Source organism: Chelonia mydas, chromosome 3 (genome assembly GCF_015237465.2).
Source record: "Chelonia mydas isolate rCheMyd1 chromosome 3, rCheMyd1.pri.v2, whole genome shotgun sequence".
In the NCBI taxonomy this organism is placed as follows: domain Eukaryota; kingdom Metazoa; phylum Chordata; order Testudines; family Cheloniidae; genus Chelonia; species Chelonia mydas.
Genome location: NC_057851.1, coordinates 163,943,408 through 163,965,462, shown reverse-complemented (window position 1 = coordinate 163,965,462; position 22,055 = coordinate 163,943,408). Strand labels below are relative to the sequence as shown.

Below are 22,055 nucleotides of genomic sequence, written 5' to 3'. Positions count from 1 at the left end.
GGATGAGGAAACAGCATTCATAACATGAAGCATTTTTAATACTTAGTGTACATTTTTCATCTTCACAGTGCTGTACAAAAATGAATTGTCACAACACCCCTGCTAGATAGGAAATTGGTGGTATTTCCATTTTACAGATGGGAAAATTGGGGCACAGAATGGTTATGGGATCTGCCTTTTTCAGAGGTTCTTAGCAGCTGCAGCTCCCATTGACTTCAGTTGTAATTGTGGGTGCTTGGCATCTTAGAGTGTGAAGCCCTATACTTGTCTAAAGTCATAGTTGTCAGAGCTGGGACTACATCTCAGCATTTCTTAGCTCCCAGTCTGGTGCTCAGAGTGGGGAAAACTAATTGTCACACACATGGAATGGGGAATTAAAAAATTAAGACAGACTAAAAAACTTTATTTAGTCTCTTTATTTAAAAAACAAAAACAAACAAAACCCCTTATGATTTTGGGGCCAGTCTTGTTACTTTTTTAATTTTGGGGGGTTAGCAATGTTGCAAAAGCGATTTGGTTTTCTCAGTCCATGGTATATGTTAGTTTATTTCAAAAATTACCATGTTTAATAACTGGTTGCTTATACGTAGACTGTACCTTAGGCTGTAGTTGGAGTGTTGCATGTCAGGATTTAGATGCATTGACGGGGATTTGTAGAAACATCTACAATATATGACATTAGTACCTCTGGCCAATGGTGTTAGTCCCTCATCTTCATAATTACATAATTTAGCTACGTATATTTCATGTGATGGTGCTGCATTTTATTAGGTTGACATATCTAGTCATAAAATTGCACACTTTGACCTTCTAACCCCTTTCTAGGAGGGGAATCTCTTCCAATATTTCTTACCTAGCATGTTGTAACAAACATTCTTATTACTTTTATATCCAGGATTGTAAAATCATTGCAGGTGATTCAATCCCCTAATGCTATGTAATTAATATGAGGGTAGAAATTGCCTTTTTTCCTAATTTATAAAATATTAGATTTTTATTTCTGAATTGCAAGGCTTGTATGCTGCTGCTGATTTGCTTTCAGATTGGTGGTAAAAAGATTTTCTTTATTGCAAATGGAATCAGGATGTTTTGACGTACTGTGTTCTTAATAGGGTGAGGAGATTAGCATGGTATGTAAAATATTTGTCCATAAAACCCCACACATTGCTAGTGCAAATCATTCACCCTGCCTCTGTTCCCAATTTAACAGTGTTTTTCCCCCGCTCTGTAAACAATACTGGGCAAAAAATCATGATATTCATTTACTTGTATATTTGTCTCCAATCCTTTCTCTGTTCTTGGGCAGGGACTCTCTCCATCTCTGGGTATGCCTACACTGCAAGTGAAGGTATGATTGCAGCATTGGTAGGCATATACCCTTGCTGGCTTTAATCTAGCTGGCAGAAATAACAATGGTAGTAAAGATGTGGCAGTGTGGGACAGCCACCCCAGTGCATGCCCACAGGCGATCCTGTATATGTACTTCGGTTGCTGGTCCACACTGGGGTCCATTTCCTCACATTTTCACTGCTTTTGTTATCCATGCTAGCTAGATTAAAACTAGTGCAGGTATGCCTGCCCGTGCTACAGTTACACCTTAATTTGCATTGTAGACATACCCTGTGTTTCTACAGTGTCCATCACAATCCTTTGGTAACTACAATAACATAATTTTTTGTTGTTAATAAGTATACAAAATTTAGGCTTTGATCCTGAGAGCTGATTTGTGCTGGTAGACCCTTACACGAAACCCAGGTGAAGTAAATGGATCTGCTTGCAGGCACAGGGATCTTCCCAGGTAGATCAGATCTTTAATTCTTAGAATAATGGAGGCCTGTATTGAGGTTTAAGAAGACTAAGGTAACTATACTCTTCTGATGCAGGGGAAAAATTAATGCTAAAACTAGTAAAATATTTCAGTTGATCTAGCTGAATTTCTTGCAACTTAAGTCCTTATTAAAGTAACAAATAAGGTTAATATATTTTTGAAGCATTTACAAAAACAAAAAAAAGTAGTTGAGCTATGTGAACTTTCCTAAAAGTTTTGTTTTTGTTTCCCCTGTTAAATAATCACTTCAGATTTGAAATATTGCAAGAGAGGCTGAGTAGTAGTAGGCATAGGACTTGCAGTTCTAAGTTGAAACCTGCCTTTACCTCTCCCCTTCACTCTGGTAACAGAAAAGTTTGCTGACTAATAGTGTTAATACTTGGAAAATAAAATGTAACCTTCAGTCAACTTTCAGTATCTAACCCAGACATTCAGTGAATGGGCAGTTTCATGGTGAGGAATGACAAGTGGGAGGTGTGCAAGTGAACGTCAAAAATCCTAGAATTAGGCTTACATTCTTCAATTTCTATTTCTATTTCCTGTATACTGACTTTAAGTACTGGAATCCTAAAGTCTGAACAATGAACAGTTAAATTGTTTTGGATAGGAACTGACACAGAAGAATTGTTTATTAATTTGTTGATAATCAGTCACCACCCAGTGCTGTCACTTCTGTACCGCGTGTTATCTTTTCTGAATTCCTCAAATCTATATCGTTTCTATGCCGCTCATGACTTCCTGTTTGTCTTTTGGCTAGTGTTGGAGTGCATACTGTGAAGTGAATAGCCCTAATGGTCAGATCCAGCTAATTGCCTAGACTCCTCAGTACCACAGGTTCAAATCCCTGTAGAATAAACTCAGCCCTTTATCCTTCCAAATTAGATTGAGTCCTTCTTCGAGTGCTTGTTCATGTCGATTCCATTCTAGGGGTGCGCACCTCCAAGTGCACAGTTGTCGGAGACTTTTGCCTTAGTGGTATCTGTAGGGCTGGCTGTGGTGTCCTCTGGAGTGCTGCTCTCATGCTGCAGTATATCGGGCGCCACCAGCCTTATGCCTTCTCAGTTCCTTCTTACCACCCATGATCATTGGTTGGAGCACCTGGTGTTGCTTAGCAAGAGCATTAGTGGTTCTTCACTGTTTAGATCGTTCTCCTTTGCTATTTAGCCAGTGATCACTTTATTTGTTAAGTGTTCTAGTAGTAGTTTAGTAGTTAGAGTCCTGGCTGGGACTTTGTGCCCCGCTCCCCAGGCTTTAAGCTGTGTTCTGAGTGCAGCCAGCCGGTGCCCATCAGCGATCCTCACGAGAGTTGTCTGAAGTCCCTGGGGGAGTCTCATCGAAAAGACAAGTGCTGGATCTGCAAATATTTTCATCCCCGAACTCCAAAAGAGCGGGACATTTGGTTAAGGGCCCTCCTCATGAAGGCTGCTCTGCACCCAGCATCAAAGCCCTTGCACTCTGATTCCACGCCCGATATTTCAGCATCTGCAGTGCTGGCACTAGGATCCATCCAGCACCATTCCGCCTCGCCGGTATCAAAGAAGCAGTCGAAGTTATCTGGTCTGCAGGCACCATGCAAGGGAACTTCGGGCAAAGGACCTGAGCTAGGCCTCGTGTCCGCAACGGAGGCTCTCGGGGGGTACCGCTGTGGTCAGACCCTCTAGCCCAGCCAGGGACCCACCTCCGATTCTGGGGAGCAGTAGGGGGTCTCGGCCCATCACAGGGCGATCTGCGCCTGAGGCGGGCCCAGCGGCCAAAGAACAGTTTGGCCGATAGGCATCACAGATGCCTTGCTGCATGGGTGATCCTGCCAAGACACCAGCTTAGACGACCAAGCCGGTGATGGGACCGCCCCGAAAGGCAGTGGTACGCCCCTGGTCCCAGACCAGAGGCGCTGTTCCCCTTCGCCATGGCCAAGGACCCTGGTACCACAACCCCGGTCTCCAGCCAGGAGGCCTAGATCTCCAACACCATGGTCTCCGCTTACAAGATGTGGGACTCCAGAGTCGCAACGCTGATCCCAGTGTTCCTGGTACCGACGGTCCTCCCACCAGAGATTGCCAAGGCACCGGTTGCCATCGCCTTACAGGTCTCCGAGGCGTCTGTCTCCTCCAACACAAGACCATTCCTGGTCACGGCACCGGTTGCTGGGGCCCTGGTGCTTTCTTCGAGCAGGCACCGGCCCTCGCCTTCACTGTACCGGTTGCTGACAAGAGTCAGTCGACAGAGTCAGGCTTCCACGGCCCCGACCTGGTCACTAGAAGGACAGTGGTCGGAGGGACAGTTTAGCTCTTCCACTGTTTGGGGCAAATCGTCTCCCAGCCAGGAACCTGCCAAGACGCTTGCAGCATTGGCATGGGGTCAAGGGGCATGGACTGCCTCGTGGCAGTACTGGAACCCGTGGGGGGTGACTGTGATGCTGGCACCATAATCCCACCACTCCTCCCAGGCAGCATTGGACACGCTACCCCCAGCACAGCTGGCACCGGCTTTGGTGCAAAGAGCCCAATCCGAAGCGGTGCCGAGCTGCGGAGCAGTCCCGTCGCAGCAAGGGGATGCCCTCCAGCCTTTGGCGGTGCAGTCATCCTCATCGTCCCCAGATGAGGTGGTGGTGGGGCCCTCGCAAACTGGTAGCCCCCCTGATGACTTCAGGGAGCACCAAGCCCTACTTAAAAGGGTGGTGGCCAACCTGAACTTGGAGGTTGAGGAGCTAGCTGAGGAGCCCAATGACCTCTTCAGTGTCCTTCTGTCCTCTGCCCCAGCCCGGGTCGCCTTGCCCATTCACCCAGGGGTCCTAAAGATTCCCAAGTCTGTGTGGCTAACCATCTTCCATTCTGCCCACATCCAAGAAGGTGGAAAAGTAGTACTATGTCCCCGCAAAGGGGTTTGAATACCTATATGCACACCCTCCTGTGGGGTCCCTGGTTGTGTCTGCCGTCAATGAAAGGGCCAGGCTAGAGGCATCCCCAAAAATAAAGATGCCAAGAGGCTGGACTTATGTCAGAAAAATGTATTCCATAGCAAGCCTCCAGTTTAGGGTCTCTAACCATCAGGCCCTCTACGGCAGATACAGTTTCAACCTGTGGGACTCCATCAGGAGGTTCAAAGCGAGCTTCCCGCAGGATTGCGTGCAGGAGTTTGCCACTCTCATAGAGGAGGGTAAGGTGGTAGCCAGGGGTGTCCTCCAGATGGCCTGGGACACCACGGACTCGGTGTCCAGGATGGTTGCCTCTGCAATAGCCAGGAGGTGTAGCTCCTGGTTACAGACCTCCAGGCTGTCCCAGGCAATGCAATCCACCCTCTAGGACCTCCCGTTCGAGGGAACAGGGCTCTTCTCTGAGCTGACTGATGCTAGACTCCCAGGCCACCCTCTGCTCCTTAGGCCTACATACTCCTCAGCAGGCCAGAAAGCCGTTCCGCGTGTTCTCCCCCCCCCTCCCTCCGCCTCTGCCGTCATCAAGGTCTTGGGGTACCCCTCGTTCCAGCTTCTACAAAAAGGACCAAGACAGGGGTTTTAAGTGATGCCACCAGTCGTCATCTCGTCCACATGCCCAGCCTGATCCTTCCAGGCATCAAGGCAGCCAGAAGCAGTCATTTTGAGGGTGCATCCAAGGACGATGCCCCAGTCACTGCACCGGATCCATTCCCCGTCTTCATCAACCACCTCCACCCTTTCTGGTCTACGGTGACCAGATAGCAAATGTGAAAAATCGGGGCGGGGGATAATAGGTGCCTATATAAGACAAAGCCCCAAATATCGGGACTGTCCCTATAAAATTGGGACATCTGGTCACCCTATTCCTGTCGGCCTGGTCCCATATCGCCTTGGACCTCTGTGTGTTCATCACAGTCTCATCGGGCTATACTCTGTAGTTTGTAGCCGACCAACCCTGCCACCACCCTTCCCTGTCCCTCTTCAGGGACACTTCTCACGAGCAACTCCTCGTTCAGGAGGTTGAAAACCTCCTGTGCCTAGGGGCAGTGGAAGAGGTCCTTCAAGAGATGGAAGGAAGAGGATTTTACTCCTGTTACTTCCTCTATTCCGAAGGCAAAAGGGGGCCTCAGACCTATTCTAGACCTGCACCGCCTCAACGAGTCTCTCAAAAAGTTGAAGTTTTGTATGGTCTCCCTGACCTCCATCATCCCCTCTCTGAATCCAGGAGACTGGTACACCACCCTTGATTTAAAAGACACTACTTCCATATTTCCATATTCCTTGGGGCACTGGCTTTTCCTCTCTTTCACGTTGGGCCAGCACCATTTCCAGTTCACAGCGATGCCCTTTTGGGTCTCGTTGGCCTCGAGAATGTTCACAAAGTGTATAGCACCAGTGGCCGCTTACCGGCAATGTTGGGGAGTCCAGATTTATCCGTACCTCGATGACTGGTTGGTTGATAAGGTGCCAGTCCTCGGATCAGGCATCTCAATCTGGTCTGTTCCACCTGCTGCGACCTGGGCCTAATAATAAACGACAAAAAGTCGACCCTCACCCCAGTGCAACATATAGAATTCATTGAGGCAGTACTTGACACCACTCGAGCCAAAGCCTTCCTCCCAAGACTCTGTTCCAAGCCATGGTGGACCTCGTCTCGTCTCTGGGTGCCCAATCATTCACCACTGCCCACATGTGCCTGAGACGGTTGGGTCATATGGAGGTATGCATTTACAGGGTCCGGCATGCGTGACTCCGTCTCAGGTCCCTACAGGCATGGCTGGTGTTGGTCTGTGTCCCCAACAGGTACAGTATGGACCGGGTGTTAAGGATTCCGGACAGTGTACTGTTGTACCTTACCTTGTAAATCACATCATATGTACACATGCGTATGTTCCCAAAACTGTGTAGATTAAACTTGCTTTCAGAAGGTCTAAATAACTTGTTCAATCTGAACTGGTTTAGTGCTAACATGAACACAGAATAGCTAAAATGGTTCAGCTAGTCCTCCTGCTGCTGTTCCACAGTGCATAAGTGGCCTTTTCAAATCTTCCACAATTCACTATGTCTGGAAGCTGTACTGGACGCTATGAAATAGGTACCAAGAGGGCATTGCAGTTGACATGGTTTAAAACAGCAGAGCTGATGTGCAACTGGTGTTCTTAAATTGAATCATCATGGCTAATATGGAAAAAATGAAAGGTTCTCAGACTGGTTTGGTCCAGCTGACTCAATTACAAGGGGTTTGTTGGTGTGGTGTAAACAGTGTTAGTCATTTCTGCAGCCTTCTCAGCACCCATATGAAGTGGCACCTGAGCCTTTTGTTCAGTTGCTAATAGGCCTCTTGATGATGGTTGACTAGCCAGTTTCATTAAGGCTGAGTATTGGTTCTTCCTTGTTGTTAAGGGGATTCCTGTAGACCTTTACCATAGGCACTGTTGGTAATACATCAACTAGCGTTTGTTTTACAGGCTTTTAACTGTATAGGGCCAAACACAAACAAAATAGCCAGTTGGCTGGGCTATCGTATCGTGCAAATTCTGTAGCTCAAGAGTCCTGACGCCTTTTCTGGCAGTGGCCATGTTGCTAACACCAAACATTCAAAAATCATGAGTCCGAGCCAAAAAAATCATGATTGGATTAAAAACAAGATTTAAAACCGTAAATAAATTACATTTTTTGCCTGCTTTTGGATATTTCTCACCTTGTATGGGGAAGCTCTCCACTCCTAGATTGTGTAAGATAATTTCAGGATCAAAAATAACCTTAAATATACACAGAATGTGGCTTCCCTGTTCACTGCTTGGAAGGGACTGCACTTACTCTCTCCTGTGGTGTGTGAGAGGAGCTGGCACTCAATGACTCATAATTCCCCCTCCCCATCTGTAACTAGGCAGAATAGGCAGCTGTCTCACTCATATTCTCCCTTCATGATCCCCTATAATCTCCAGTCCCCCATCTGCCTCATTAACTTGCCCACTTATATTTCCCTCTCTTAACCTTGTCTCCCCTACCACAGGCTCTCTCTCTGCCACACTATATTTCCCTGCACCCTCCCAATCTGCCTCCTATTTCCTCTGCCCCTTCCCCCCTCCCCCCTGGTCATTTCCCTGATCATTCCTGCACATCCTCTTTCTTAGCACATTTTCCCTTGTTGCCCCCCCCCATGGTCTCATTCCTGAAACTCTGCATTCTCCTGTCCCCTGGCATTCATATAGAGACTGAGGAGCCACCATCTTCCCTCTGTTAGCCCCATTTCAGCCAATGGGAGATGGCATCCAACTTTCCTGGGAGCAGCCTCACTTTCCTCTACAAAGGTCAGAGACATGGTAGCTAAATAGCTAAGGGCAGCTTGTAGCTTGGGTCCTGTTGACAGAAATGAGAGACGCTGTCTCCTTTTGGGTAAGGGCAGATTTCATAGGGTTGAAGCCAGCAGTCAGAAATTCATGAGAACCCTTTTAAAAAACACAACAAAACAGAAATTGTGAGACTTACAATAAAACTGAGAGAGTGGGTAATGCTGCAGTGTGTTGGTGGGTGCCAGACTTACCATTGGAGCACCTTTCCTTCCTCCCGCCAGCAGTCTTTTATTCTCTTCCCTTTCCAGAGCCTGGGGCCCTTGTAAATCTTAATTCTGGTTCTGCAAGTTCCACTTGGGAGCCTCGCTGACAAGTTGGTCAGAAGTATGAAAGCATTATAAGAAACACTATGAGATGAAAGCACTTTGTTCATCGAAATTGCACTGTGGGATTTTGGAAGGAACTGGCAAGGAAATAACAGTGACCAGGACTTGCTGTCCCTGCTAGTTTGGGCTTGATGAGTTGCAATGCCAAGGTTACTTGTCTTAACATGTCAGAATTAGATTAATACTGATCATCTGAAAAGTGGTACACTTATGTATATTCAGATTATTTTAAAAATCCATTAATGGGAGGTACTGCGTTAATGCATTTTGCAGTAACACTCTGTTTTGCAAACATTTTGTTTTATTATTGGGTCCTTGAAATGATACTACACTGTAGGTTTACTAAATGAGTGGTTAAGTAAATTGAGTAGTAATGGCCTGTTCCTGCATGATGAAAGTTATTGGGAATATAAGTACTGACATTCTTGGGAGCAGGATTGGGGCCTAACTAAGCAGGTGTTTTCTGACTAAATGGATATACTGTAGCTTGTTTTATTTTGTTCCTTTGTTAATTCAAAGGAGCACAAAAATCTTTTACTACGCTGTTTTGAATAATTCCCCTAAACATATGATATTTTTTTGTCCCCGCAGAAGCCTGCTCAGGAAGACATAAGAAAGTTGATCTCAATAATTCAACAACAGGTAACTTAAGTTATAGTTTTATTTTCTTTGCTACAAATTATGGAGAATTCTTTCTTCTGCAGTTGGGAAAATTCATAGATCCATTATTTTCTAACTTGAGTACATGGAGATAGCTCTCTAAATTCACATTGTTGGCAGCTAAGTAAAAGTTGCTTGATTTTCACCCCCAACCCCCTTCACCCATAGGTGCTGAGCACTTGCAGCTAGTTTCCCATTGACGACAATGGAAATGTGAATGCTCAGGTCTTTTGAAGAAACAAATCACTTAAGTCCCTAAATGTGGCATTGGGTGTCTAACTTCAGGCAGTGAAGTTGGAAAATTTGGCCTATATAAGTACAAGTAATATCCTAAGAAATGTGAATAGGTTAATTGCTTTCCTGTTGAGCAAATTATAGGAAAGCTGCAAGGGAACGTGTTTAACTTCAGTGGCTGAGAGGACTAGAAATGATGTTTCTCCACAAATTTGGTATGTCTTTCTTATTTAAATAAGTATCATGTTATGAAAGAACAGAGTTTTTGGTTCTGCTTTTAATGTAGAAATGGAATACCCACTTCCCCCTTCCCATCTTTGTCTCACTAGCTTTCCCGAGTTTAAATGTCATGAGTATTCTATTATAAAATATGGATGGGGGAACCTGTTTAAGATTCTTATCTTGTCCATTTGGGTAAAAATCAGTTTTATTATGGATTATCTGGCCAAACTATACTGTAAACTGTTCAGGTATCTAAAATTTCTGTAACATTATTTGCTCTAGTCACTGAGTAGTTGACACTGTCTTCAGTTTCTTATAAAATGTTGATAAAGATGTGGAAATTAAATGGAAGAGCCATTTTCAGTTTTTGTGTGCAAAGCACACTGACAGGCAGTTTTTTTCCCTGTGTTTGTAATGCATATGTAATATAGGGAGGTGGTGTGGTATAGCTATAAGGGATTGAAAAGGGAGCTGGAAGATAGGAACTTCAGAGTTTTAACTGCGGCCCCACCAATGACCCCTCTGGGCTTGGGTAACACACCTCAGTTCTTTGAGTCAGTTTGTCCATCAGTGAAATAGCAATACTCCGATTTTTCTTTTTCTCAGGATGTTGTGATAATTAGTTTAATTATTTGCAAAGTGCTGTACACATGAATGGTGCTGTTCTATAAGAGGCAGCTGTCATTACCATTGCTATGGAGAGGGAGCAACCTCTTAATAATTAAGACTGCAAGTTAATTTTCATTAGAAACCCCTGCTCCTAAATACCACAAAAAAAGAGAGACCTTCCTTAGAACTGGTAGGTGAGTGAGCTCTTTGACGGATGTTTTGTTCCCCCCTCCTCCACCTGAATTTCAAAGTAAGTCAGAACAGGGGTTACTTACTTACAATGCCAAAATAACAAACATGTTCACCAGTTTCCAAAAAATCTTTTTTTTTCATCACTTGCAGCCAAAACCCCTCCAAAACCACAAAAGTCAGGAAAATGGAGAGAAGTAAAATTTAGTTCACTAAGTTGACACAATTGAAGACCTGTGGTGAAACCGTGGCCCCAGTGTAGTCAATGGAAATTTTGCCTTTGACTTCAGTGGGGCCAGGATTTCACCCTTAGTACTGAAAGGTAGGAGTGAGTGCTTCTACCCCATGCTTTATCCCCAATCCACGTTCAGACTAGCTTTAAAAAATAAGCAGTATCCAAGACAGTAACTTTGCTGAGGTGAAGTTAAGGTTGATAGAACATATAATTAATTTCATGATAAAAATCCTTACAAGAAAGTTGGATATAACGGGAGAAAAAATCCCCCCCGCCCCACCCCAGTTCAAAAGCCTGGAAATTCAGAGTTAAGGTTAAACTTACTAAAACTCCAAATATTTTAATATATGGAAATTGACAGGTAGGATATTGTGATGTAGCTTACTAGGCATTTGCTACTGTCTGCCAGAAGGCCCTGTACTAAGACGGTACCCTTATGGAAGGGGAAGAGCAGCAACTTTGGACCTCTAGGGGTTTCCTAAAGAGGCCTCCCATGATCAGCTGCAGGCAGAATCAGCAAGAGTTGGTCCTCTAGCACCTCAAAGGGCCAGGAGCAGGTGGAGGTCAATCAGGACTCAGCAGGCCAGATAAAAAGGGCTGGCTGCTTTTACTATGGGACAGGATGAAGCCAGGGAAGGAAGGCTCTCCCTGCCCTAACCCAAGTAACCTGGCCCAGTTAGGGCTTAACCTTGACAGTGTTTGCCTTGGATCTCTGGCTATTGTTAGTTATGGACTGTAATGCCCAAGTAGCTATTTTGAGCTCAGTGTTCATTTGTTTGCTGTAAAACTTAAGGTGAGCCTGCTCCATGGGGTCCTTGGCTCAGGGGAGCCTTTGACAGATATCCAAACTACCTTACTTCTGCCCCCATGGTGATGCTCTAAGTCAGGGTCCGGCAAACTTTTAGGCCTCAGGGCCACATCAGGTTTCTGAAATTGTATGGAGGGCCGGTTAGGGGAGGCTGTGCCTTCCCAAACAGCCAGACGTGTCCCAGCCCCCGATCTGACCCACCCCGTCCCCTGACCATCCCCTGCCCCTGACTGCCCCCCATCGCCCCATCCAACCCCTTGTCTTATTCCTGACTGTCCCCCTAGAACCCCTGTCCCCATTCAACCCCCCTGTTCCCCACCCTCTGACTGCCCCGACCCCTATCCACACCCCTGCCCACCACCCCAAACTCCCCTGCCCTCTATTCAACCCCCCCGTCCCCTTACCACGCTTCCTGGAGCACTGGTGGCTTGCGGCGCTAGAGCCGCGCTGCCTAGAGCACCGGGACAGGTAGCTGTGCCGCCTGCCTGGAGCCAGTCATGCCACCGTGCAGCACAGAGCACTGGGTCAGGCTGCCGTTCTGCAGCTGCACTGCCGCCCACAGCATTGTGCCGGCAGCGCAGTGAGCTGAGGCTGTGTGGGAGGGGGGAACAGCAGGGGAGGGGCCAGGGGCTATCCTCCTGACCCAGGAGCTCAGGGGCTGGGCCGGAGGGTCCCGTGGGCCGCATGTGGCCTGTGGGCTGTAGCTTGCCCACCTCTGCTGTAAGTAAACAAGAAACTCAGACTACCAACTGGTACCAACTCCAGCCTTGCATTCCACACAAAAAAACCTACTGTACAAATTCCCATTTAACCGAATGGAATACTAAAACACAAGCTTACCAAAACAAGACAGACACACACCCCCCCCCCCACCCCGCTAAATATTTTTTAGAGAAGGCAAATGCAAAGAAATGAGTCTTGCACTTGGAGCGGAAGGCTGGTAGTTGCTGGGAGATTTAATTCCATGGTCTTGACCTGGTTAAGAAAGTAATGTTTCCAGTATGGATGAAGTTCGCTCTTAAGAGTTCCATTGTGTGAGAGGAGAAAACTGTCAACCGCATCTTCATCCTGGAGCTTTAAGCAATCTTTTCAATACTCTGGGCCCAAACCATGGAGTGCCTTGAAGATAATGACCAAGACCTTGAATTCAATTTGATATTCTACTGGAAGCCAATGGAGAGAGCAGAGAACAAGTTTCCTGCTAGTCTGTGTTGCTGAGGAGATGTGCTGCAGCATTCTGTGCTAGTTGTTGTTTCCTAAGTGCCGAAGCCTTTGTGCCAAAGTATATCACATAGCTGTAGTCCAGCCGAGAGGTGAGGAAGTTGTGAATAACTGAGTCCAGGTCATCATTTGGCAGGATAGGTTGAAGTCTCCTAGCCGACGGGAGATGACAGAAAGTGTTACTCGTGAATGCTGCTATGAGAGAGCTTGGTGTCAGCGAGGAATCCAGGAGTACTTCTAAATTATGGACTGATTTGACCAATTGTGGATCTGTACCTTTAACCAAAGGAGATTGCACTGTGGCTGCTAACTGTTGAAAAGGTTTTCCTCTGCCCAGCAGCATCAGCTCTGTTTTGCTCAGGTTCAGCTTCAGCCAGCTGATCTTGTTGAAGCACTAGGCCGTCTTGGTGGTAAGTCACCACCTAACCTTCCCCTCAATAAACTAAATAGATTGAGCTTCTTAAGTCTCTCACTGGAAGGCCTATTCAGATTTCAAATCATTCTTGTTACCCTTTTGATGCTTTCCAGTTTTTTAAATATCGTTTTTGAAGTGAGAACACCAGAACTGGACACAGTATTCCATTAATGTTCTCACTAATGCAATATACAGAGGTAATACCACCTCCCTACTTCTACTTGATAGTCTCTTGCTTATGCATCCAAGGTTCGTGTTCATTGTCTTAGCAACCACTTTGCATTGGGAGCACCTGATTTGCATCTGATTATTTACCATTGCCACTAAGGTATGTCTACACAGCAGCCAGGAGGGTGCTTCCAAGCATGGGTAGGCAGATGTGCTAGCTCGAGCAGAGCTAGTGTACTAAAAATAGCAGTGTGGCTGCAGTGGGATGGATGGCGGCGGGTCAGGCAGGTTTTTAGTTTGGAGTAGACTGAGCTACTGCAGCTATGGTGCTATTTTTTAGTGTGCTAGCTCAAGCAGAGCTAGCGCATCTGCCTGCTGGGAAGCACCCTCCCGACTTCTGTGGTGACATACGCTAAGTCCTTTTCAATGTCACTTCAGTCTACAATATAGTCCCCCATCTTGTAAATGTGACCTACGCTTTTTATTCCTAGAGGTATGACCTCACATTTGGCAGTATTAAAACCTATGTTCAAATAAGCGCACCTGAACAAGAGATCTAGATTGATCTGTATAACTGACCTGTCCCTATCATTGTTTACTGATCCAGCAATTTGTCATCTGCAAATTTTACCACTGTTGATTTTATATTTTCTTGTAGGTCATTGATAAATATATAAAATAGCATTTGGTCAAGAATATATCCTGGCAGGATCCCACAACTAACAATAAAAGAAACAAAAGAGGGGAAATGGGAAGTTGGGATCACTAAAGGGCATAGTTAAGATAGTTTGGGTATCTCAGTTGAATTTCCATATCTTCAAATATTTGGATTTCTTGTAAATTTAACCATAACTCTGAATCTTCTGGCTTTAGCTTTTTAATACAGTAGTTTGTTTTTTTCCCTTTTGCTAACTACAGCATTCTTCTAAGGAATTTTATTCATATTACTCATGTATGGTATCAATCTTAACCTCACCTTTACAAAAAAAAATTTGGTAAAATATAGTAATTAAAGCTTGAGTAATAAATTCATACTTAAAACTGTCTATTGTGAATCAAATGGTTACTTAGTTTGCAGATTTTCTAAAACCAAAGTAATATATTTAAACATTTACCACATTTTTGCTCTTTAAAAATAAGCAATATGGAAACTTTTACTTCAGGTCTGTTTTTTTTTTAAGTAACACAAAACTCTCATTACTTAAGCCGTTCAAACTTGTTCTGCTGCTATAAGGTGTGCAGACAGGTTTTTCTCCCCTGCAAGATAACTGTAACATAATTGCTTACATTGGTGCTCTCTGATGCTTTATTTCAACTAGAGCTCTGAATTCTACAATGTGTTACTCCTATTATTATTAATTTACCGGTGATCATTGCCATAGGATTATTTGAATGCCTCATAAATATTAGAAAGTTAAAGCTCACGATATCTATGTGATGTAGGAAGGTGTTCTCAATATAAAGATGGGCAAACTGAGGCACATAGAGGTTGAGTGACTTGTTTAGGGCAACCCCAAAAGTTTGTGCACAGCTGGTAATAGCTTTATCTTAACCCCAAGGTCATCTTTCAGTGGGTGTTCTGTGCTTTTACAGACGTCTTGCAGGTTTGAACCTCAGATGAATTTCTTTTACTCCATTATTGAATGCCAATATTTCACTTTGACCCTACCTCTCCTTTTTTGAAAATGTGAGTCTAATTATAATAGCAACAAGTTGTATATTTTCCTGTATAAGTAGAAACAAATGTTCATTGGTCCTTAGCTGAAGCTGTATAAAGAGAAGAATGTCAACTTGTTTGTCTCCATCATGTCCCTCTTAAACATCCTTCAAATTTGTCTAAGAGCTTTGGGGAAATAAAACCTGTGACCCAATTTCCTTTCCCTCCCAGCTTTTTCTGTTGGCTTCCAACTTGAGATATCACCCTTTCTGTAGTTTTTGGAAGGACTGATGAAGCCAGTGACTCCATCTCCCCTCTCTGGAAGCTTTCTTTGAATTCCAATGAGCTTCACAGTTAGTGGAAGCTCCACAAACCACCTGAGTTTAAGAAGCACATCTTGTCTCAGTGATGTCCTGACCCCCCAGCTAGCTTTAGCCATCAGTTGTAAAACATCTAAAAGGTGCTTGGAATTTGTTTGTGTCATGTGATATGTAAGTTCATGTGTCGTCCCTTGGATGGACCATGCCACCTAGAAAACTTACTGTTACACCAAGTTACAATACAGAAGATGCTGCAGAACCTTAAGTGTTGTCTGCTTTATCTCCATGGTAATTCATGAATGTACATTCCGTGTATCAGTTACTCAGAGGGACTAACTGGTTTTGAATTTTGGTCAGAAGGTGGGAACCAGACTGAGACGGTGTTTGTTTCTGTGGCTTCCTGGCATGGTATTAGGGAATGAAAGGGATAAGATGGGATATTCTGAATACCCTAATAAATGTTGGAGTTTTGAACTTCACCTCACTATTCTAAGGCTACTTGAAAGACTAAAGCAGGCGACCATTTGTACTTTCTCCAGACTGAACTGGCTCCCAGGGGTCATCTATAGAGTCGTCTGAGTTTCAGCAAGAGGCTTTGGTAAGACCTATTATGGAAATAGGTTTAGATAAGAGAGAGAACCCATAGCTCCATCTGCAGAAAAACCTTAGTTGACTGTGGGGAATGAATTCAGGCCTTGGCACAAGAATTGCAAGCTCTGATTGCTTGAACTAAAAGATATAAGAATGGCCATACTGTGTCAGACCAAAGGTCCATCTAGCACAATATCCTGTCTTCTGACAGTGGCCAATGTCAGGTGCCCCAGAGGGAATGAACAGAACAGGTAATCATCAAATGATCCATCCCCTGTCGCCCATTCCCAGCCTCTGGCAAACAGAAACTAGGGACATCATCCCTGCTCATTCTGACTAATAGCCATCGATAGACCAGTCCTCCATGAACTTACCTAGTTCTTCTTTGAACCTTTTATAGTCTTGGCCTTCACAACATCCCCTGGCAAAAAGTTCCACAGGTTGACTGTATATTGTGTGAAGAAATACCTTCCTTTTGTTTGTTTTAAACCTGCTGCCTATTAATTTCATTTGGTGACCCCAGTTCTTGTGTTATGAGAAGGAGTAAATAACCCTTCCTATTTTACTTTCTCCACACCAGTCACAATTTTATAGACCACAATCATATCCCCACTTAGTCGTCTCTTTTCCAAGCTGAAAAGTCCCAGGTTAACTAATCTCTCCTCATATGGAAGCTGTTCCATATCCCCAATCATTTTTTGTTGCCCTTTTCTGAACCTTTTCCAATTCTAATATGTCTTTTTTGAGATGGGGTGACTACATTTGCACGCGGTATTCATGATGTGGGCGTACCATGGATTTATATAGAGGCAATATGATATTTTCTGTCTTATTATCTGTACCTTTCCTAATGATTCCCAAGATTCTGTTCTCTTTTTTGACTGCCACTACACATTGAGTGGATGTTTTCAGAGAACTATCCACAATGACTCCAAGATCTCTTTCTTGAGTGGTGACAGCTAATTTAGACCCCATCTTTTTATATGTATAGTTGGGATTATGTTTTCCAATGTGTATTACTTTGCATTTATGAACAGTGAATTTCATCTGCCATTTTGTTGACCAGTCAGCCAGTTTTGTGAGATCCCTTTGTAACTTTTCACAGTTTGCTTTGGACTTAATTACCCTGAGTAATTTTGTATCATCTGCAAATTTTGCCACCTCACTGTTAACCCCTTTGTCCAGATCATTTATGAATGGAAGAGAATGTTAGACACTCAGATATTGCAGTGTTAGTGCTGGTATGAGAACCTAGGTAGATAAATTCCTTTAGTTGTGAGTAAGTAACAGGCTGTTGTATTTGCTCGTGCAATTACTAGAATAAAACATGATCACACTCACTAAGTCTGAGTATTACATTAGAGCAAGTGATTTGTTTTTGGTGAAGTTATATTTTAAGTATTTTCTTTGTATATTCACTGTGTTTCCTTGTGGTCTAATGTGTTGCTCTCCTTGTTTGTAGTTCCCTCTTCTCTTGTGTTTGCTTATATTGTATCTCTTCTGTTGAGTAAAAATATTATTATTTTTCATAAAGAGCAACCAGAAGGAATAACTATTTAAGGTAGGAAAGAAACTTTCTCCTGTGTCCTTTGCAACCCTTGAAACATGTCACTGTTACAGCATAGAGGAATCAGGGGACCCCCTGCTTTGCCCAGGGAAACAAGGGAGGGAAACCGTGTTTATTAAAAAAAAAAAAAAGAGCCAGTCCCTGAGAGTATTGCTTCCAAATGAAAGTGGTTAATATTTGCTTTTTTTAATGGGTTCAGCTAATGTGGCTATGGATGGGTATCTGGTAACAAAAAAGCCAACAAGGCTGTTAATGTGACTGGTGAGTTCTGCCAGATTATATAGCCTTTTGAATGGTAAGGTAATATGGTGAAACATGAATTAGGGGAAAGTCTGCTTTTGCTCAGGATGAAGGTAGAGGAACCTTTCATTTGTAGTGTAATTCTTAGAGCAGGAATTCTGGGAGTCAGGGCATATGGATCCTCTTCCCAGGTAGGCTAATGACATTGAGCAAGTCACTTAATTTGTCTGTGTCTTTTCTACCTCTGTAAAATAAATGTAATACTTACCTCAGAAGGACATGGTGAAGCTAAATTAATGTTTACGAGCCATTTTGTGGTCTTCTGTTGAAAGGTGTCTTACATGTACAAAGAGTATTCTTACTGTAAATACTAAATGAAAACAATACTGGAATGTATGAGATTTGTGGAGTTGGGAAAACTGTGGCACATTATTTAAAGGTTTGTTGAAAATATGGGAGGCAGAGGGCAGTGTGAAAAGAGGAATGAAATTAGAAATATTTTCTGATTGAACACTGGGAACCTAATAATTGGGGGAAGAAATTGTCAGTTTTTGTTAAAGATGAGTGAATTGTTTCAGAACAGTTTATCTTGTTGCCTCCTTTTTTTAAAGTCCATCTTGTAGCTTTTCTGAGTGTGGTAAAAGGGAACAGAATGTTCACCAATATAGAAGACTACATCATAGAGGAAGCTGCTGCTCACACTTTTTATTTGAAGAAAATGTAACAAACCAGGAACTGCTATAGGTCCTTTTTCATAAATAGGAAATACATGAAACCACAAGACGCAGTGTCAGAGCAATGCTAAGTGCTTGGCTGGAACCCAAAAGCAAATTCAACATTAAAAGGGACAGTGACATGAGTTAAAAAGGATGCTATGTAATATAATATAATCTGGTTGTCAGGTTGTGGATTGACTGTCTGTTAAACTTGCTGCCCAGATCTGAACCCCATGAGACTGAAACAATGGTCTGAATAAGAACATGAATTGATTGGATGCTCAGTAACCTGGATAGTCCAGGAATCTTATTAGAACAAGTAAGCACTCTTTTTGGATATAAGAACAATCACCTGCTCCCTCTCTAATGATCCAGCGATGTTCCTGATTGGCAAATGGTTGCTCTTTTGACCTGTTATCTGTGTTAACCAGTAAAAGCCACCCAAAGTACAGCTACCTAGGCTTGCCATGGTGGACTTAAATACATTAAAAATCCCAAAAAACATTTTATGGCTGAAAGAAAAGGAGGACTTGTGGCACCTTAGAGACTAACCAATTTATTTGAGCATAAGCTTTCGTGAGCCTATAGCTCACTTCATCGGATGCATTGGAAAATTGAATGCATCCGATGAAGTGAGCTGTAGCTCACGCAAGCTTATGCTCAAATAAATTGGTTAGTCTCTAAGGTGCCACAAATCCTCCTTTTCTTTTTGCGGCTACAGACTGAGACGGCTACTACTCAGAAACCTGATTTTATGGCTGGTAGCTCTGATAACAAATTCAGGCTACACTTAAGATGTAGGTTTCAACAATAAGGGCTTATCTACACTTAAATTCTTCGGAAGAATTTTGCACTGCTGTAGCATTTTTTCTGGTGAACTAGCGGTGTCTACACTGGGGGTTGGCTTGGTGTAACTGTCTCTTAGGGGTATGCATTTCTGATGCCCCAAGAGACGTTGTTATGTGCGTTCCTAGCATATGTCGCTTAGGGGTATGTAAAATTCACAGCCATGAGATGTAGTTAAGATGACCTAAGGCGTGATGTAGCCACTGCTAAGTCAACAGAAGAATTCTTCTCTTGGCCTGTCCTACCGCCTCTTGAGGAGACAGATTTAGTACAAGCAACAGAAGTCCTGTTGCTATAGCAAGTGTATACACTACAGCAGCACAGTTGCAGTGCCACGGCTGTGCTGTTGTAGCATTTGTAGTGTAGATGTACTTGACTTCAGTAGTTCTCTACCTCTGGTCTGTGGACTCTGGGGGTCCGTCGACTATATCTAATGGGTCTGTGAAAGACACTGACTGAACAGAATTCAGTTACATGTACAGACAGTAGATTTCCAAAGGGGTCTGCACCTCCGTTTGAAAATTTTTAGTGGTCAGCAAATGAAAAAATGTTGAGAACCAGTGCTCTAAGTGTTGGTCTACACTGGGAACTTAACGCTGGCATAGCTGCATCTCTCAGGCATGTGAAAATCTACACCTCTGAGAGATGAAGCTATGCTGACCTAACCCCTGGTGTAGACAGTACTAGGTTGATGGAAGAATTCCACGCTCCTTGGGGAACCCCTCCTGTCTTGCTAGTGCTGGCTATAAAATAGAAGAAGCTAGTGATTTTTTTTTCTTTGCTGAATCTTCCTCTTTTTAGTACATGACTTAAATAATTGTCTTTTCTTTAAATCTTGTCCACACACCCACATGGAAAAGGGCATTTGCACAAAGAGCAGACATGTTTTTCAGTGGGTTAAAAAGAATGAGGTGAATCTTGCATCAATCCAAGTGTCTTTCTGTAAAAGGCATGTTCAAGTATAAGAGGTATCTAAAAAGGAAGATGAAGTGTTGAGCACTCAATGAAAAATTGATAGAGAGGTTTTTGCATGTGAAGTAAATACAGTTTTAATAAATGTAAAATTAAGAGCAATATGCTGTTTTATGAATATCCACCTGTTTTGAAATTAGGCTTCTAAGCTGATTGTAATAAAATGATTGCTATAACCACTTTTGCCTGCTGTTTTGTGAACTGCATATATATGAATGGGCCATGATTTCAAGATGGAAAAATGGGGAATGAATGGCACCAGGCTAGAAAAGAGTGAAAAAGTTACATTTTTGTTTATAGTACTTTTGATTTAGAAGTTTATCTTAAATAGGATTGAGTCTGTGCATTCTGGCTGAAAGAAAAATTGATGGACAATTGTCTGAAGATAGTTGTTGTTCTCTTCCCAGCCCACAGCCTGATATAATCTTGCTTTTCAGTATCCCTTTTAATTTTGGCTTATCAGCACATTTCAGTAAGAAAATGTTCTCTGGGTGTGTGGAGGGAGTTAAGTTCCTTTTATAATAAGACATGGATAGCACGCATGCTATGTGCATTCTCACTGATTTGGGGCTATGTGGAATCAGGCTAACAGAAGATCCTTATCTGTTAGAAGATCTGTTATTAATGCTAAAGTTTAAATTTTCGCACCAAATAAGTAGAAATAAAGTTTTTTGTTCGTTATACTTACTATTTTCTAACACTGCATGTCTTCAGAAGAGTTAGAATTAACTTCTCTTCCTAACTTAATACTGGCTCTGTGCGGTGAGCGTACCAGGCCCTTCATGGTCCCCTGATGGAAGCCCCACAATCCTACTACACCCTGACCTAGGAAAGGAGCAGCGAAGGTGGGTCCTCCGGGCCTGCCTAAACAGGCCTCATGTAAACAGCCAATCAGAGCCCAGCAGGCTTAGATAAAAAGGCCTTAGCAGGGCAGTTCTTGGCTGGGATCAGAGGGAAAAGACAAGTGTTCCTCTCTGGCCAAAAGCGCTTGAGAGAGAACCAGTTTGTTTCTGGTTGCATTTGCTTAAGCTGCATGAGAGAGGACTTGAGAACGTCAATCCTAAAATAAGGAAGGGGTGAAGACTAAGGGGTCAGGTGGGAAGAGGCCCAGGGAAGTAGCAGCAATGAATTGACGTGAGCGATAGGGTCCCTGGATTGGAACCTGGAGAAGTGGGCAGGCCCAGGTTCCCCCACTAATCACTGGTGAAATGGTGTAAATCCCGAGAAGGAGAAAAGGTTTGTTTGAAAGCTCGAGCAAAGGGCTGAATTTAAAGGGCCCAGAGCTGGGGCTGAAGACTCTGGTAAGGGCAGATACAGCTTGTTTAGATTTTTGTTACCCCGAAGGTGTTCATTTGGATTGTGTGACCCAGCAAGAGGGCTGAGCCGCTGAAGACCTGGCAAGTGAGGCTGATAATCTTCAGGGGGCATGCAGCAGCAGGAGGGAGGTGATTAAGAAGTGAATGTCCCCTGTTTACGCTCTGCCACTGACTCACTGGGACAGTTAGAGTTCCAAATTACACCTCATGAAACTCAGAGGGTTTATGTGCCTTTGTAATCAGTGCCTAGTTTGGCTGGCTGTGTGAACTTGTGGGACATAACCTCCTCAGTCTGCCTATCTATCTGTAAAATTCAAACAGTCCTTCTCTAAACATTCCGTCTGTGTAGGGTTCTCATGTGGAGGGGTTCTTCTTACCAGAAGACTGGTGTAACTCCTATAGCATGCCATGATTTTTGACCTTTGAGGGCAACAGTAGTAGCATGTGTGCCACCCTCTACAGGGTATTAAAGCTGCCCGCAGAGCACTGCAGTCACTTTTATCTTGACCACAGTTGGTAAAGGAGACTATCCTTTGGCCATTGCTCTAACCTCTTCACCAGATCCCAATGGTGCTTCATTGAATATTCTGTTCATAGCTGTACTTTGTCTTCCAGCCAGGTACAGTC

General features: G+C 43.7%; 1 protein-coding gene across 32 annotated transcripts in view; it reads left to right on the top strand.

The window, feature by feature from the left end:
* The window catches only part of TRERF1 (transcriptional regulating factor 1), a 140,910-nt gene that overhangs the window by 33,810 nt on the left and 85,045 nt on the right, over positions 1 to 22,055 (top strand). For 30 of the 32 annotated variants that reach the window (XM_043543727.1, XM_043543716.1, XM_043543724.1 and 27 more), the window contains one exon: positions 9,034 to 9,084. The exons of the other annotated variants lie outside the window; for them this stretch is intronic. The gene's annotated coding sequence lies outside the window, so the exon portion shown is untranslated. The remainder of the gene's footprint in view (positions 1 to 9,033; positions 9,085 to 22,055) is intronic. 32 annotated transcript variants of the gene reach the window in all.